The sequence below is a fragment of the Alosa sapidissima genome, chromosome 6, assembly GCF_018492685.1.
Source record: "Alosa sapidissima isolate fAloSap1 chromosome 6, fAloSap1.pri, whole genome shotgun sequence".
NCBI classification, from domain to species: domain Eukaryota; kingdom Metazoa; phylum Chordata; class Actinopteri; order Clupeiformes; family Clupeidae; genus Alosa; species Alosa sapidissima.
Window position 1 is genome coordinate 7,075,928 of NC_055962.1, and position 17,500 is coordinate 7,093,427.

General features: G+C 41.7%; 1 long non-coding RNA gene across 1 annotated transcript; it reads left to right on the top strand.

Moving 5' to 3' along the window:
- The first annotated feature begins 932 nt into the window (after positions 1–932).
- LOC121711842 lies at positions 933–16,720 on the top strand. The gene is made up of 3 exons (XR_006032462.1): positions 933–1,261; positions 7,819–7,822; positions 16,709–16,720. It is a non-coding gene; the product is annotated as an uncharacterized LOC121711842 (long non-coding RNA).
- The last annotated feature ends 780 nt before the right edge of the window (positions 16,721–17,500 follow it).

The following is a 17,500-nucleotide window of genomic DNA, read 5'->3' on the forward strand; positions in this document are numbered from 1 at the left end:
TATGTGAGAGAGTATAGTAGTGTATGTGAGAGAGTTTAGTAGTACATGTGAGAGAATATAGTAGTGTATGTGAGAGACTATAGTAGTGTATGTGAGAGAGAGTATAGTAGTGTATGCAAAAGAGTATACTAGTGTATGCAAGAGAGTATAGTAGTGTATGCGAGAGAGTTTAGTAGTGTATGCGAGAGAGTATAATAGTGTATGCGAGAGAGTTTAGTAGTGTATGCGAGAAGGTATAGTAGTGAATGCAAGAGAGTATAGTAGTGAATGTGAGAGAGTATAGTGGTGTATGCGAAAGAGTATAGTAGTATATGTGAGAGAGTATAGTGGTGTGTGTGAGAGAGTTTGCATGAAACGGAAGGGAGTTTGCATGAAACGGAAGGAGTTTGATTTCTCAGTTCCTGATTGGTTTGTCAATGTCACTTCTCTCTAGCTAGCCAATTAAAATCAAGGAAGGGGCGGGACCTACACTGTCAACAATGTTCGTGTAGACCTAGTGGTGGTCTCTCGCATACACCACTATACTCTCTCACATTCACTACTATACTCTCTTGCATTCACTACTATACCTTCTCGCATATACTACTATACTCTCTCACATTCACTACTATACTCTCTTGCATTCACTACTATACCTTCTCGCATACACTACTAAACTCTCTCGCATACACTACTAAACTCTCTCGCATACCAGTGGCGGAGCTAGGGGGTGGCTTAGGGGGCTTAAGCCCCGAATCTTTTTTTAGTGTTTTAAATTCCCGGCAACTCTTATTTCCAATATAACTTCCCCTCGGTTTCTCTATAAATGTCACAAAATGCTCTATTACTGAGGAATTATATCCCTTATTTTCAAAGCCCAATATTGAAAAATAATTGGACTTGCTACACGATCTATGCCAGGTCTCTGGGCTATCCGCTATGGTGATTTCAATGGTTAGATTGATTTGTTTAGATCCAGTGAAAATGCTGCCTTGACAACGCTACGTCATGGCTTCGGTGTTCCAAAAAGCCTCTGTCAGAAGTCTGTCACTTTTACAGTCTGTGATAAAACACTTTTTGTACATGTTGTTGAAACGTTATGGATATTAGAAAGTTTTTCAAAAGACCACTCAGCTCCGTTCAAGCAACAGCATCGCCCAGTGAACTGACGGATGGTGTTGTTTCAGGTTGGTGATTTCACGTTAAGAGCTTTCAGTCAGTTAGGCAGGCTAACGTTAGGCTACTTGGCTAGCTCCCTACATGCTTAACGTTAACGTTAAATGTCCTCGTTCGTCGGCGGAAAAGGCAAATTCAGTACTCTCATAGGCTAGCTAAGCCTACTGCAGAATAAGAAATACCAGCTCCCAAAACAAAGTGATCCTCGTCTTGTAATAAATTAGGCTACTTTTCAACTTTTCAGTGTCATATGTTGCACAAAAGAATGTTAACTGTTAGCCTACCTTAAAACCTTGTTGATATCCTATCCACCACCACAGATCTTATAATCCAAGAGTCCACATAAATATAAAAGTCATGTTATGTTGTTTTGGCTGCCTAACTAATTATTAACTAAAAAAAAAAAAAAAACATTACAATGATACATAGGTGCCAACTCTCACGCATTGGCCGTGAGACACACGCATTTGATTAGTTTCACACACTCACACGCCACACCCCCGATTTCTCACGCTGAAGTGTCAACCCGGTCGGTCAGATGCCTGAAAAATGAGTTTAGCCTATCTATAGATCTACCTGTTGAGCCACGGTTATGCTTTCAGAGACGGTGAGAGGGTTCAAGAGCACCCCCTGTCTGTGGAATTTTCTAAATTTTCTCTCATTTGCGATGTACTTCAGAAGCCGTCCCAGGCGCATTTCCCCCGCATTTCCCCGGCTTCAGGTATGCTTTGAGTATTATTGAGTATTTTTCACGCTGAAGTGTCAACCTGGTAGGTCAAATACCTGGCAGATGAGGTTCAACTAAACTAAACCTATACATATGATATCACACATCAGGTGAACGTGCGGAATCTAAGCTTTCCAATGATATTAGCGCCAAGTTGCTGTGATAAATGGTTCGCGAGAAAATTAACGTTGAACCGAGGTGCAATTTAGGCTAATCATATTTGGATTTTGCACACAGTGCACACCCATTACTCTCGGTTTAATATTTCACTAACCCTTCACACAACACGTGGCAAACCCAGTATCACAATAAACAGCAAACCGTACCGAATACGAGGATATAAAGCATGCCTCTGTGCAATAAGTGGTTCCTGAGTAATCCGGTTTTGAAATTGCAACACATTTCTACATAGCCTCATTGGGGCGAAATTATAATGTATTCTAATGTAAACTATTTGTCAGTAGGCCTACATACATTTTTGTAAATTGCTCAGCCATAGATTATCCCACCATCATGGTTCTTATATTGTCAGGTTCCAGCCAATCCCATTACAGATAAATGAATATATTTATATTGGCATGCTTCCTAGTGACATTAATGCAAAAATATGAAGAAAATCAAATAACAAGACACAAATATTGATATAAAGCCTGACATAAGCCATATGCAAACATTCACATCATGCAGATATGGGTACATCCTGAAAAAGGAATAGCATGTAGGCTATAGGCTATGGCCATTACAATGACCAATATATTATCTTAAATAAACCAGCTGAATAACACAGGTGACCACTTCTGCATAATTTCATTGAGTGCTGAAATGTACACACATTTTTGAACATTTCTGAACTGTGAAATGTAGCATATGTTTTTGTGGTTGTGAACTTATTGCAATATCACCATAACTATTCCACCTGTGTGTGCATGGTTATAATTCTGAAGTGCAAAATAGCTTAGGCTACAGCACAAATATTTCCATAAAAATAAGCAAGTTTGACCTCTGAATTTATTTTGAAAGTGCACCTGATTGATGCATTTAAAAGTTAAAATATACAAACATTTCTTAAATTCTTACAAAACACCCACCCACTTTTTAAAATTGTTAGTTTGGACCCCCATTTAATTAATTTCGTAGGCTGGCTTTATTTTGTTATATAGAAGTATCTAAATAACTTGTTAAAATGTACCAGAATTCAGGAAATTGCATCTAGTCCAAAATTTTTTTTTCTGGGGGAGGACCCCCATACCCCCCCCCCTCTGAAATGTCCCACCCACTTTTACAATGCCTCCGACGCCCATGGTCCTAGTAGTAGGCTAGATCCTTTTGATACCAATGTTCATTTAACTCTGGGACCCTGGTCCCAGGGATGGATTACTGCACGGGCATTCTGGGCCCAGACCCAGGGGCCCAAGGTGTCAGGGTGCCCTGAAGCCCAAGCCTTTGCATGGAATCATTGCCTCAATATCAACACATCAGGATGTAGGCTATGAATCTGATTGAATTTAGTATTGGACATCCCCAAAATGCTAGCCTGACGAGCCAGACCCACATTAAAATGTAGGGTCTGGGCACTCACCGTTCGCAGTGCTCAGTCCGAGGGGTGGGATAATCGGTTGTCTTTCAAATTCCCTCTGCACGCAAAAGGACAGCACTGAGTCCCATGCGTTTTCCCACCAACGGAGCTAGTTGGCTAGTTCAAACTTTTGCCATCTCAAAACAAGTGTAACTCGTGTCACACTGTTGGCCAACAGCAATATCCATCTTCTTTGTTTTCAAGTAGCAGGGAATTTAAGCCAAACCTTCTTTGTTTTCAAGTAGCAGGGAATTTAATGCCCCCCTAACGACTCTATAGACAATTTGATTGGCCTGATAGAAGTTTAATTTTTCGAGCTCACAAGCCAACGGAGAGTTGCTAGACTAGCCCTGGAAGCAAATGTAATTTGCTGCCGCTAGGGTGTGTCTAGATTTCTAAGCTACCAAAATGCACCAGAATACAGGAAATCACATCAAACAAATGAAGAAAATTCTGGGGGAGGACCCCCAAACCCCCCTTCCACATGTGCGACAATTAGTGGGGAGCCCTTAATACATGTGGGCCCAGGGGCCCGAAAGTTCATAATCTGTCCATGCCTGGTCCCTACACCTGAGAACCACTGATGTACGTTTTTTTTTTACTGTACGGTATAATGCTGAATGAGCCAAACAAAAATTTCCGCAGCAAAATTTTGGTTGGCCCCACCAAATCTCACTCCAAGGTTTTTTGAAAAGTTGGCAGCCCTGATGATATATTGAGAGGAAAGGGCCCTTTCCATAAGTGTGTTAATCAAGCACCATGCAGTCTGCATTCATAATCTAGGTGCTTGATTTTATGCACCTGTGTAAAGGGACCTGATGAAACCTATGAATAATCTTGCTAAATTACAAAATTAATATAATTTAGAAACGCCTATGTCAAGATGATAATGCATTCCTTCTTAAATACCCTTGTATCATGATGACTGGCCATACTGTAATTATATCATAATATTATGTATATTATAGTATAAGATATTCTATTTATTTGTCACACAGATGAGATCAGGGAAGAGGAAGAAGGAGAATAGCAATAATAAACAATAATGTCATATCAAACAATAGCCTAATGAAAATAAACAAATACTATAATATACAAACCATAAGAAACGCTTAATTAACTAAGTACATGCTAAATAGATATGAACAGATATTGCCTCTTGAAAGACCCAAAACTATAATTTTACACAGTGTAGTGCCAGTCAGATACCTTGAATCTGTTGAATGTTAATTTCACATTTTTTAAGTCTCAATGTGTCCATTAGTTTACACAAAATTCACTAGAAGTCATTATTTAAGGGGTTATTTTAAAAAAAAATTAAATGGGCTAAGCCCCGAATGTTTACAATGTCTGGCTCCGCCCCTGTCGCATACACTACTATACTCTTTTGCATACACTAGTATACTCTCTCGCATACACTACTATACTCTCTCTCACATACACTACTATACTCTCTCACATACACTACTATAGTCTCTCACATGTACTACTAAACTCTTTCACATACACTACTATACTCTCTCACATACACTACTATACTCTTTACTCTCTCACATACACTACTATACTCTCTCACATTCACTACTATACTCCTTCACATACACTACTATACTCTCTCACATACACGACTATACCCTCTCATACATACATGTAAAATGACTATAATAGTGAGTGTGCATGAGTATAGTGGTGTATGTGCAAGATTATGATAGTGTGTGTAAGACCAAGTATGAATTAAGGCCTAGACGGCCCCTCATACATAAACACACACACACACATACACCTACACATACACACACACACACACACACACATACACATACACATACACACACACACACTCACACAGACACATAATATAAAGGTCCTCTCCTTAGTAATTATCTGTGCTGCACCTTGTCGTTACACAGACTCCAACTAAATACAGCTTACCAACAGACAATTACAAAAAATGCTTGTTTAATACACACACACACAGACACACAAAAAAAATAAGCACACACACACACACGCACACACACACATACACAAGAAGTAATTTGACACTAAAAAATGTTGACATTGGTGAGTTGTGTTTCACAATCATAGCCACTAGAGGGCGAACCTTCACTGCCCCATCAAAATCAACACCATGTCAGGACTCTGTATTTCATTAGGAAACAACCTGTCATTTCTTAACCCTCCTGTTGTGTTCGTTTTGTGTTTACTAGTTTTGTGTTCCCGGTCAAAAATGACCGCTGCATTACAACTTGTCATAAATCCACAGTAACACATATATTATCATTTAATGTTGTGATAGACCTTTGTATCAACTTGTGTTCTATTAGATATAACCAGATTTTAATTTCCTATTCTATATGGCTTGCAGGCCTCATTGACCTGAGCTCATGCAAGTCAGAAAGGGGAAGATTCTATTGGGGAAGGAAAGGTTCCAGTGGGGGCTGGCATAGAAGCAAAGAGGGGGAGTCAGGGTGTGTGTGTGTGTGTTTTAATGTACATAAGCACACATACAGTCCATCTGATCAATAACTATGTGCCTGGACTCAATTTTATATACTGACCATTGTCTCACCCGTTCATTTCTAATGGCCGGTCATTTTTGAGGGGGAATACTCATAAATAAAACACTCAAATTGTTATAAAAATGATCAAAATGTGTTTTGTGTGTTCAGAATAATGCCCTGTGTTAACAAAGTCATGGAGCCTCATGGTAGTCAGAATAAGTTAACAATATTTTTGAGAGAAAAGAAGTGTCAATCAGTCACATTTGACCACGAACACAACAGGAGAGTTAAATAACTTGTGTGTGTTTAGGGTGGCTAAAGCTACTGTACATGTTTTCACATTGCTAAGTACATTGTGACCTTGGTCACCAACATTTACTACTCCTTTGGCATAAAGGGCAAAGTCCAAGAGATATATGACACGTCAATCAGCCAGGAAGTATGACAGAGATCCGGCTGAAATAAGTTCAATACATCACCCACTATACAGAAAACACATCTCTACACATCTCTACATATCATAAATAGAAATGGCATGATGTCAGTGTGAGAAATGAACTGAAATCAAACTTTATCGTCAATCATCATGAATACATCATTCCAATGTAAATCTATCTGCTGCCCAGGCTTAGATGTCTCTAAAGGGGTGTCACTGCGGCCAGCAGAGGCACGACTCTCACTGAACACACTGACCTACAGAAAATTGGCACAGGATGTGAGCATGTGTGTGTGCGTGTGCGTGTGTGTACGTGTGCGTGTGCATGTGCATGTGCGTGTGCATGTGCATGTGCGCGCGCGAGTGTGTGTGTGTGTGTGTAGGTAGGTGTGTGTGTGTGTGTGTATGTCTGGGTGTGTGTGTGTGTGAGTGTGTGTGAGTGTGGTGTCTACGTGTACATCCAGTCTGAGACAGTGATTGAGATGGAAATTGTAAAATGGCAACACATATAGCTGCTTAGACAGATTGGGGTCATCGAGTGCTTGGGACTGCATGCGGTTCCGAGTGTGTCAGTGTGGGTGTATGTGTGTCTGATGTCTGTGTATGTGTGTGTGTGTGTGTGTGTGTGTCAGTGTGGGTGTATGTGTGTCTGATGTCTGTGTATGTGTGTGTGTGTGTGTGTGTGTGTGTGTACTTGTGAAAGCTAAACCGCAGACAGCGAGGAGACAGACAGACGTGTGTCAACACTTCGATCATGCCATTGCAACACAGATGCTCTCTCTCTCTCTCTCTCTGTCTTACTCTCTCTCTCAATTAAAGAGAGAGAGAAAGAGAGAATGTGTAAGTGTGAGACACAGAGAGAGTAATGGAGAGAGAGAGAGAGAAAGTGTGTTTGTCATAGAGAGACAGAGAGAGAGAGAGAGAGGGAGAGAGAGAAAGAGAGACCAACTATCAACTGCTGCAGAACAGCAAGTGGAATTTCTGGTTGACTGAACACGCTAGTCTGTTTTAGGTCGCCAGTTTGTCGGCACCTTTTGGAGTGTGCCACTGACTCGCCTGCTCGGATGTCCAGAACTTCCCGAGTCACTGTGAAAACGAATGAATGAATTTAGCCGCCTTGACTGACCCGATTCTTAGGAATACCAGCTTGTCATTGCGTGTCATTCAGAGAGGATGGAAAGTAGGTTAAATTAAGCGTTGCCTTTAAAAAGAGCTGCCGAGGGACAGGGTGGGCACACAGTCAAAGAGAGACACAAACACAAATCACAAATCACATGCACACACCTCATTCAGTATTTTTACTCTTCTCTCTACCTCCATGAATGCCCTATTACAACTCAGTTAAATGCAATCAATCACTTTACATTGATTGTAATAGTTCACAGAGTTCAAACGAGTAAGAGAAGGGAGGCAGAGAAAGATGAGTATAAGTATATATACTCTTTTGATCCCGTGGGGGAAATTTGGTCTCTGCATTTATACCAATCCGTGAATTAGTGAAACACACTCAGCACACAGTGAACACACACTAATCCCGGCGCAGTGAGCTGCCTGCAACAACCGCGGCGCTCGGGGAGCAGTGAGGGGTTACTGTAGGTGCCTTGCTTAAGGGCACTTCAGCCGTTTTTTACTGGTCGGGGTTCGAACCGGCAACCCTCCGGTTACAAGTCCGAAGGCCAAGGCCAGGAGTAAACGAGAGAGATATGAGACTCATTGTCATTGCGTGTCAATCAGAGGATGGAAGGTGGGTTAAAATAATCACTGCCTTCAAAAAGAGCTGCAGATGAGTAGACTGGACACACGGGCATGGAGGAGCACACACAATGGGTCTGTCTGTGAACGTTTTCCCTTCCTCTCACCTGTGGTGTTGCATCTCAATTGCGGCTCTGTCCTCCGCACTGGAAAGAATCATCTGCCCCTTGCTCTCTAGGTCGGTACAGAGCGAACTGGACCGATATCAGTTCACCTATAAGTGCAGTCACAACACCGAATATGCTGTTGCTACGCTCACACACCAAAATCACAAACCATATGCTAGATTGTTTCTTGACTTCTCCTCCACCTTCAGTACCATTACAGTTTTTTTCAATCGCTAACAAGCACTTACCCATACTTCAGATACTTTTTCTAAACTCAGACTCACACCTACAAAACACAGCTGGCCAAATGGATAATTTTCTTCTCAAAAACACATTTTGTTAAATATACTACTAACACATCTTTCTCTGCACACACTAACTTTACCAAAACACTGGAAATCTGACTCAAAATGAAATTATTCTGTCAAAGAATAACACTTTTTTTCACTTCACAAGGTACATGCAGTCAATCAAAGTACACCAGGTTTCAAAATACTTTGCTATTGTTGACATTACAAAAACTGCATAGACTTTTATGTTTCAGTTTTACAGGTATTTGCATGCAATTTTTACACTAAATTTCTTGGTTGGGAACTGTATGTCCACATGTTATGTTCACATACAAAAGCATTCCAGGAGGTACAAATACTGTTACAAATACTGAAATACTATTTACAGTATGATAGAACAGAAAACGTTTTACAGTATTGTAATGCTTACAGTGAACAAAAATATCCATGAAACACATTCTGAACAAAAAAACAACAGCAAAAAGCCCAGATAAAAAGGAGGGAGCTAAAAAAAAATTACTGTATCTAATCTAATCTAATCACAAAATTACTGTATCTAATCTCTGCAATCTTCAGGTTTAGGCCACATGTTTTCATCAACATCGCATTGATTACATGGTGAATGATAGTGGCACAAACTTCATCACTGATAGCAGTTCTTGCAGCCAAATGGAATGCCAGGTCACATTCTTACACCTCTACCTTGCCCTCTCCTTGGGCCTGCTCTTCTCCCTGGCCCTGCTCCTCTCACTGCTCCTGCACCTCTCACTGCATCTCTCATCTGGGCCCCTTGCTCTTACTCTTCCTCGTCCAGACATTACAGTGTTTGTCTTTTTCTGTTTCTGTTTCTAAAAACATTACTCCTCAAAGTCCTCCTTTTACTGTGTCAGTGTAATAGAACAAAATAACCCCTGCCACTGAGTCTAAGCCAGACTGGAATCAGCTGTGGTTGGCCCAATTTACCCAACATAAATCAGTTGTGTGTCAGTTATTGAATTGTTTGTTTATTATCAGCTAAGATATATTGTTTTTGAACTGATATCATTGCAGAAGCAGAGGTTTTTATACTGTATTTAAGGTTTGGAATATTGTTTTTACTATTGTGGGATGTTGTGTGTTAACATTCGTAAGTACTGCAAAAACAATCCATAATTCTGTTGGGAGGTATAGCTTGTCTGTTAAGAAAATGTAAGCATTGTGGAAATGTGTTCACTGACTGCATATCGTGTGAAAACGACATGAAATGTGTGAATGGTATGGCCACAAAAGACCGATGCTGTGCTAATTGTATTTAGAGTTTTGAAAATGGGACAACTGGTTGGACAAACGCTTGTTAGCGAAAAAAACTGTAAACCGGATTTATTTCTCTCCAAAATGTAACAGCTGGACATTAATTCATGCCTATTTCATTGGTACCACTCTTTTCTCATCAGTGGACAACAGCTGGTCAAGGTCAACAACACGCACTCCCCTCTGGTCACAAGCGAGTAGTGGGGCTCCACAAGGATGTGTGAGCTCACCATTACTCTTCACAGTCTACACTAACGACTGCACCATCAGTACTCCTGACCAATACCTCATGAAATGTTTTGATGATACGGCACTGGTGGCTCTGATGACAGGGGAGATGTAGCCTGACCTCTATTATGAGAGTGTGAGCAAAGTCCAATGGTGTGAGCAAAATGCTCTCATAATGAATCCCATCAAAACAGAGGAGGTCATTTTTAGGAATAACACAACACACATGCTCCAGTCATAATTCATGATAAACCTTTAAAACAGTCATCATCCTTCAAATATTTAGGGGTATATGTGGATAGTGTCTTCTCTTGGTCATCGCATGTGGATTACAATTGCAAAAAAGTCCAACAGAGAATTTATTTTCAGAGGAGACTTAAATCCTTTGAAGCCAGCAAGGACATCCTACGCCAGTTATTCACATACACATCCAGCTAAAAGCTAGGATATTTAAACATTTGTTTAAAGTTGGTGGGTCACACAATGGAGGATCACTTCTTTGAGAGCTGGACTAAACACAATCTCAGACTAGCAGACAAGATTGCACTGGACCCCTCCCTGGTGTTACATAAGGAGTACCATCTGGAAGACGCTTTAGGATGCCCAACTGTGGGAGAAATACTGTACATGCAAACACTCTTTCCTCCCTCACTCTGCGTCATTACTCAACAGAGGAGAGTAAAGTAGATCCCTCACTCCTAGTTTAACATGTTGAGGAGTGATTTATTTCCCTGGCTCCTTCTAGAATTCTACGCGAATGTTCTATAGTTTCTGTGTTCTTTACACAGTCTATGGGAGAAATCCCTGAGGGTAATTGTCGCATCATAATGCGAAGCTCTTTGTTCCCGAACGTTCTAATCAAGTCAATTCATTTGTTTACAGTACATGGTATTTTTCATGAAAGTAAGTACAGTTCATGGATTTCTTTATGATGAAGGACCTGGTTACTACACACAAAAATACTGTTATGGTGGTGACAACTGGATAGAGATACAGAGACAGTATGCTGAGCATGTGAGGGATATTAAGAGATGAATACATAAGGTTAGTTAGACATGACAGAATGTGTGTAATGTGACATGTTAAGACACACACACACACAATTACAGTATGCAGACTTTTTAAGTATTTATTCACAGTTCTTTTTCCCTGCACTTGGGATGTGCACAATGACCTCCTCTAACTGATGATAATGTTTTGAGCAGTATTGTGGGATAGCAGTCGGAGATTTATAATAAAAAGGATGATTGACATTAAGGGATTATTAAGGCCTTATAGTTACAAAACACTTCAACGTATTAGAACTGAGAAATCAAAGGACTTTTGTGTTTAATTAATTGAAGGACTGTTTTCGATGAATGCCTTATGCACAGAGTTAATTGAATTACAAACACAAACGTGCATGCCAGCACACACACACACACACAGTCTCACACACTCTCTCATTCAATTTGACATGCACACAGACATTCACATGCTCTCGCTCTCTCGCCAAATCCCACACACTCTCACTGCCACACACACTGACAACACACTCACTCACACACACACTCAGTGTCACACACACACACACACACACACACAAAGAGAGAGAGAGACATACTATCAGTCTCATGTGTCTCAGAAAAAAAACACAGACCCTCTGTCTGAAACGCTCTCACGCTGCTATGCAAGCTTATACCCACCTGTTGGGTTGATAATGAATAGGTAATTAACCTTTATGGACCAGAGCATTAATCAATTAGCTGTAACACATTACCATCAAATGAGCGACTGTGCAAATATAATGCTTAACACGCATGTGTACACACACACACACACATGGACCATTAGGGTGACTGTGGGGTCTGTGTGAGGTCTATTTCAGGGAGCACATCAAACAGACACATGCCAAAGCTGTTACTGACATCCTGCTTCACAGAGGAGCCAAATGTGACTGACAACCCCCCCCCCCCCCCCAAAAAAAAAGACACCGCCATTTCTCCCCCTTCCTTCTTCTGCCGACCTAAAGCCAGAGAGAGAGAGAGAGAGAGAAAAGAGAAAGAGACTATGTGCCATAAGATGCAGGATATTTCTATAGCTCTTTTGAGTGTGTTAGTGGAGCCAGTGCTGAGTGCCGGACTGCTGTCTGTCTGTCTGTCTGGCTGTCTATCTGCCTGCTTGTCAATTTTTTTTTACTCTGTCTCTACATATATAGGTGCATATGCCTATATTTATTCAGAGAGAGAGAGAGAGATTTATACACACACACACAGACACACACACACACACACACAGACACACACACACACACACACATACATGCATACACACACTGTGATTTCAGGCCATCCCTAAGATCCTCACTGGTTACCTCTTTTAGGAAGAGGGTGGTTGGGAGGCAGAGTTGGGCTTTCTCTTTCAAACACAAACACACACACACACACACACACAGGGCTCTCCCACCCTCGTCCTTTCTCTCTCTCTGCTGGACACCAGATCCTGCTGTCTTTTTGAAGCACTTTCAAAGGGCCTCTAGGAGCCTCCAGAGAACTTTCCGTCTCAACTTGAACTGTGACCCCGCACGCTGTTCACACACGCACGGCACATGTACACACACACACACACACACACACACACACAACACCTGCAGCCAAGATCCCAGACAAACTATCTGGGATCTAAATACAGATAGCAGTGATGGCAACAGAGTTAGGGGTCAGACAACACCACACACACCACACACACACACACACACACCACACCACACCACACCACACCACACCACACCACACCACACAACACCACACAACACAACACCACACACACCACAAACACACACACAACACCACACACCACACCACACAACACCACACCACACCACACCACACAACACCACACCACACCACACCATACCACACACCACACAACACCACGCACACACACACACACAACACCACATCATACCACACACACACACCACACCACACCACACCACACCACACCACACACACCACACCACACAACACAACACCATACCACACACACACACACACAACACCACACCACACAAACACACACACACACACATCACCACACAACACCACACCATACCACACACCACACCATACCACACACACACAACACCACACACACCACACAAACACACCACGCACACACACACATCACCACACCACACCACACCACACAACACAACACAACACCACACCATACCACACACACCACACCACACAACACAACACCACACCACACACACCACACAACACAACACAACACCACACCACGCACACACACACAACACAACACAACACAACACCATACCACACACACACACACACACAACACCACACACACACCACACCACACCACACAACACCACACACACCACACAACACAACACCACACCACACCACACCACACCACACACACACAGACACGCACACAACACCACACTACAACAACAGCATATCACAACCAGACCTCTCTCACATTGAACTGAGTTGTACGATGGCTTCCACTTTAGTATTTGAGTAAGTTCCATCATGAAGAGCATTTGTATAGATCTGCATTTAGCAATCTCAAACACTGATCAGACATCAGTTATCAATCAACAATTGCACTCTATATGATGCAAAGGAATTCCACTGCAAATGTGTTTTCATAAATTCATATTGAGGAGTATTTGGAGTTGGCTATGGGGTATCACATGGTGTTGTTGTCAGTGGTGTGTTGCTGTGGAAGCACAGAGTCTGGGCTCAAGATTGTGTCAGGGGATGCTGCGATTGGCTGGATCCCTTTCTTACATCACAGACAACTTGGAAGCACCTGTCTTCAGATAGTCTTACCGCCAGTATGACACACAGTACACAGTTTACAAACCAACACACACACAGACACACACACACACACACCACACACACACACACACACACATACCTGCAGGCTATAGCCTTTCCCACATTTTCTGTTAAAAGTGCTATGTGGAGCTATGTGTTTGTTTGTTTACTGTAAAACATCCATCACATTTGCACACTGACTCCGAAACATTTGTTCTGAAAAAAAAAGGGGGGGGGGGGGGGGCGGGGGGGCTCTCAGTCCAGCTAAAAGCTAGGATATTTAAACATTTGTTTAAAGTTGGTGGGTCACACAATGAAGGATCACTTCTTTGAGAGCTGGACTAAACACAATCTCAGTCTAGCAGACAAGATTGCACTGGACCCCTCCCTGGTGTTACATAAGGAGTACCATCTGGAAGACGCTTTAGGATGCCCAACTGTGGGAGAAATACTGTACATGCAAACACTCTTTTCTCCCTCACTCTGCGTCATTACTCAACAGAGGAGAGTAAAGTAGATCCCTCACTCCTAGTTTAACATGTTGAGGAGTGATTTATTTCCCTGGCTCCTTCTAGAATTCTACGCGAATGTTCTATAGTTTCAGTGTTCTTTACACAGTCTATGGGGGAAATCCATGAGGGTAATTGTCGCATCATAATGCGAAGCTCTCTGTTCCCGAACGTTCTAATCACATATTTGTGACCGTACTCCTCAATGGACATTACCTGTGTATGCTACACCTCTTACATTATGATCTTGAATGTTATTTTTAATGTCTTTCTATGCTGATTGTTGAGTTGTAATGCAAAACAAATTTCCATGTAAACGGACATCAAAGTATTATGTTACCTTATAAAGTGAACCAAACTAAGTCAATTCATTTATATACATGGCATTTTTCATGAAAGTAAGTACAGTTCATGGATTTCTTTATGATGAAGGACCTGGTTACTACACACAAAAATACTGTTATGGTGGTGACAACTGGATAGAGATACAGAGACAGTAAGCTGAGCATGTGAGGGATATTAAGAGATGAATACATAAGGTTAGTTAGACATGACAGAATGTGTGTAATGTGACATGTTAAGACACACACACACACAATTACAGTATGCAGACTTTTTAAGTATTTATTCACAGTTCTTTTTCCCTGCACTTGGGATGTGCACAATGACCTCTTCTAACTGATGATACTGTTTTGAGCAATATTGTGGGATAGCAGTCGGAGATTTATAATAAAAGGATGATTGACATTAAGGGATTATTAAGGCCTTATAGTTACAAAACACTTCAACGTATTAGAACTGAGAAATCAAAGGACTTTTGTGTTTAATTAATTGAAGGACTGTTTTCGATGAATGCCTTATGCACAGAGCTAATTGAATTACAAACACAAACGTGCACGCCAGCACACACACACACACAGTCTCACACACTCTCTCATTCAATTTGACATGCACACAGACATTCACATGTTCTCGCTCTCTCACCAAATCCCACACACTCTCACTGCCACACACTGACAACACACTCACTCACACACACACTCAGTGTCACACACACATACACACACACACAAAGAGAGAGAGACAGACTATCAGTCTCACATGTGTCTCAGAAAAAATACACAGACCCTCTGTCTGAAACGCTCTCACGCTGCTATGCAAGCTTATACCCACCTGTTGGGCTGATAATGAATAGGTAATTAACCTTTAAGGACCAGAGCATTAATAAATTAGCTGTAACACATTACCATCAAATGGAGCAACTGTGCAAATATAATGCTTAACACGCATGTACACACACACACACACACACACACACACATGGACCATTAGGGTGACTGTGGGGTCTGTGTGAGGTCTATTTCAGGGAGCACATCAAACAGACACATGCCAAAGCTGTTACTGACATCCTGCTTCACAGAGGAGCCAAATGTGACTGACAACCCCCCCCCCCCCCCCCAAAAAAAAAGACACCGCCATTTCTCCCCCTTCCTTCTTCTGCCGACCTAAAGCCAGAGAGAGAGAGAGAGAGAGAAAAGAGAAAGAGACTATGTGCCATAAGATGCAGGATATTTCTATAGCTCTTTTGAGTGTGTTAGTGGAGCCAGTGCTGAGTGCCGGACTGCTGTCTGTCTGTCTGTCTGGCTGTCTATCTGCCTGCTTGTCAATTTTTTTTTACTCTGTCTCTCAGGGCTCCGAACCGGTTCAAGGAACGAAAACGAAAACCAAAAACGAACGGAATTTTACGGAATTTTACGAGGAGCGGAAACGGAAACGAAAACAAAATGGTCTTCAACTGTTCCGGAACAGAAACGTTATTCTGAAATCCACAAAACCGGTTAATAACGTTCTCTATATATTTTATAAAATTTCACAAAAGCATATCCTAAGTGATCTACTTCTTTGATTGTAGACGGACAGCCTAATAATTTGATTTCTGCAGTTTGAAAAAAAAAACGAATAAATGGACCTTTGATCCAAATGTGTATATTTTGTCTTGCTGTTGTAATGTAACCTATCCGTCTGCCACTTCGGATCTTAGGCCAGCTCGTAGCGTAGGCTACTGAAACTGATTTGGAAATTGTTTGTAGCCTATGCGTAATAGCCTATTTTGCCTGTCCACGCCTTGCCGTTTTAAAGTCGGGATTTGAAATGTTTGCGCAATTATAGCCTATTCTATGTAGAAGAGTTAAACGGGAAATTTGAGATAGGCCTTGTCAGCAACAGACAGGTTCGTTTATAAACAGGGTTGGAATTATAGCGCAAGCCTTTGAAGATCTCCATATGGATAAAACTTAGGCTACAACCAGGTAAGGAGTTTAGCACGTATCCAGAAATATTTTGGATAAGAAATTATTTATAGGCATAGGTTAGGCCTACAGTAAGTCTGTAGGCTATGGGATGGATAGCCCATCTGAATGTTTTTGGATGCCGCCTGTGATTTATTATTTTTGGGCATAGCTACGGTATATTCTAAATCAAGGGGGAAATAATGAGTACGTCTATTCTAAGGTAAAGTCCACAAAATTAGACTTGATAGGCCCGCCAAACACTGCCGGAACTTTAAGAACGAACGATATTTTGCGTTCCGAACCGGTTCAGGACCAATATGTTGGTGGCGGAACGCATGCAAGAACGAAAACGTTAAACATAGGCCTACCTGAACCGTTCGGAACGGAACGTTTGAAAAATAATTTTGTTTTCAAGCCCTGCTGTCTCTACATCTATAGGTGCATATGCCTATATTTATTCAGAGAGAGAGAGAGAGATTTATACACACACACACACACAGACACAGACACACACACACACACACACACACACACACACCCACACGCACACGCACACACACACGCACACGCACACACACACACACATACATGCATACACACACTGTGATTTCAGACCATCCCTAAGATCCTCACTGGTTACCTCTTTTAGGAAGAGGGTGGTTGGGAGGCAGAGTTGGGCTTTCTCTTTCAAACACAAACACAAACACACACACACACACACACGCACACACACACTTACACACACACACACACACGGCTCTCCCACCCTCATCCTTTCTCTCTCTCTGCTGGACACCAG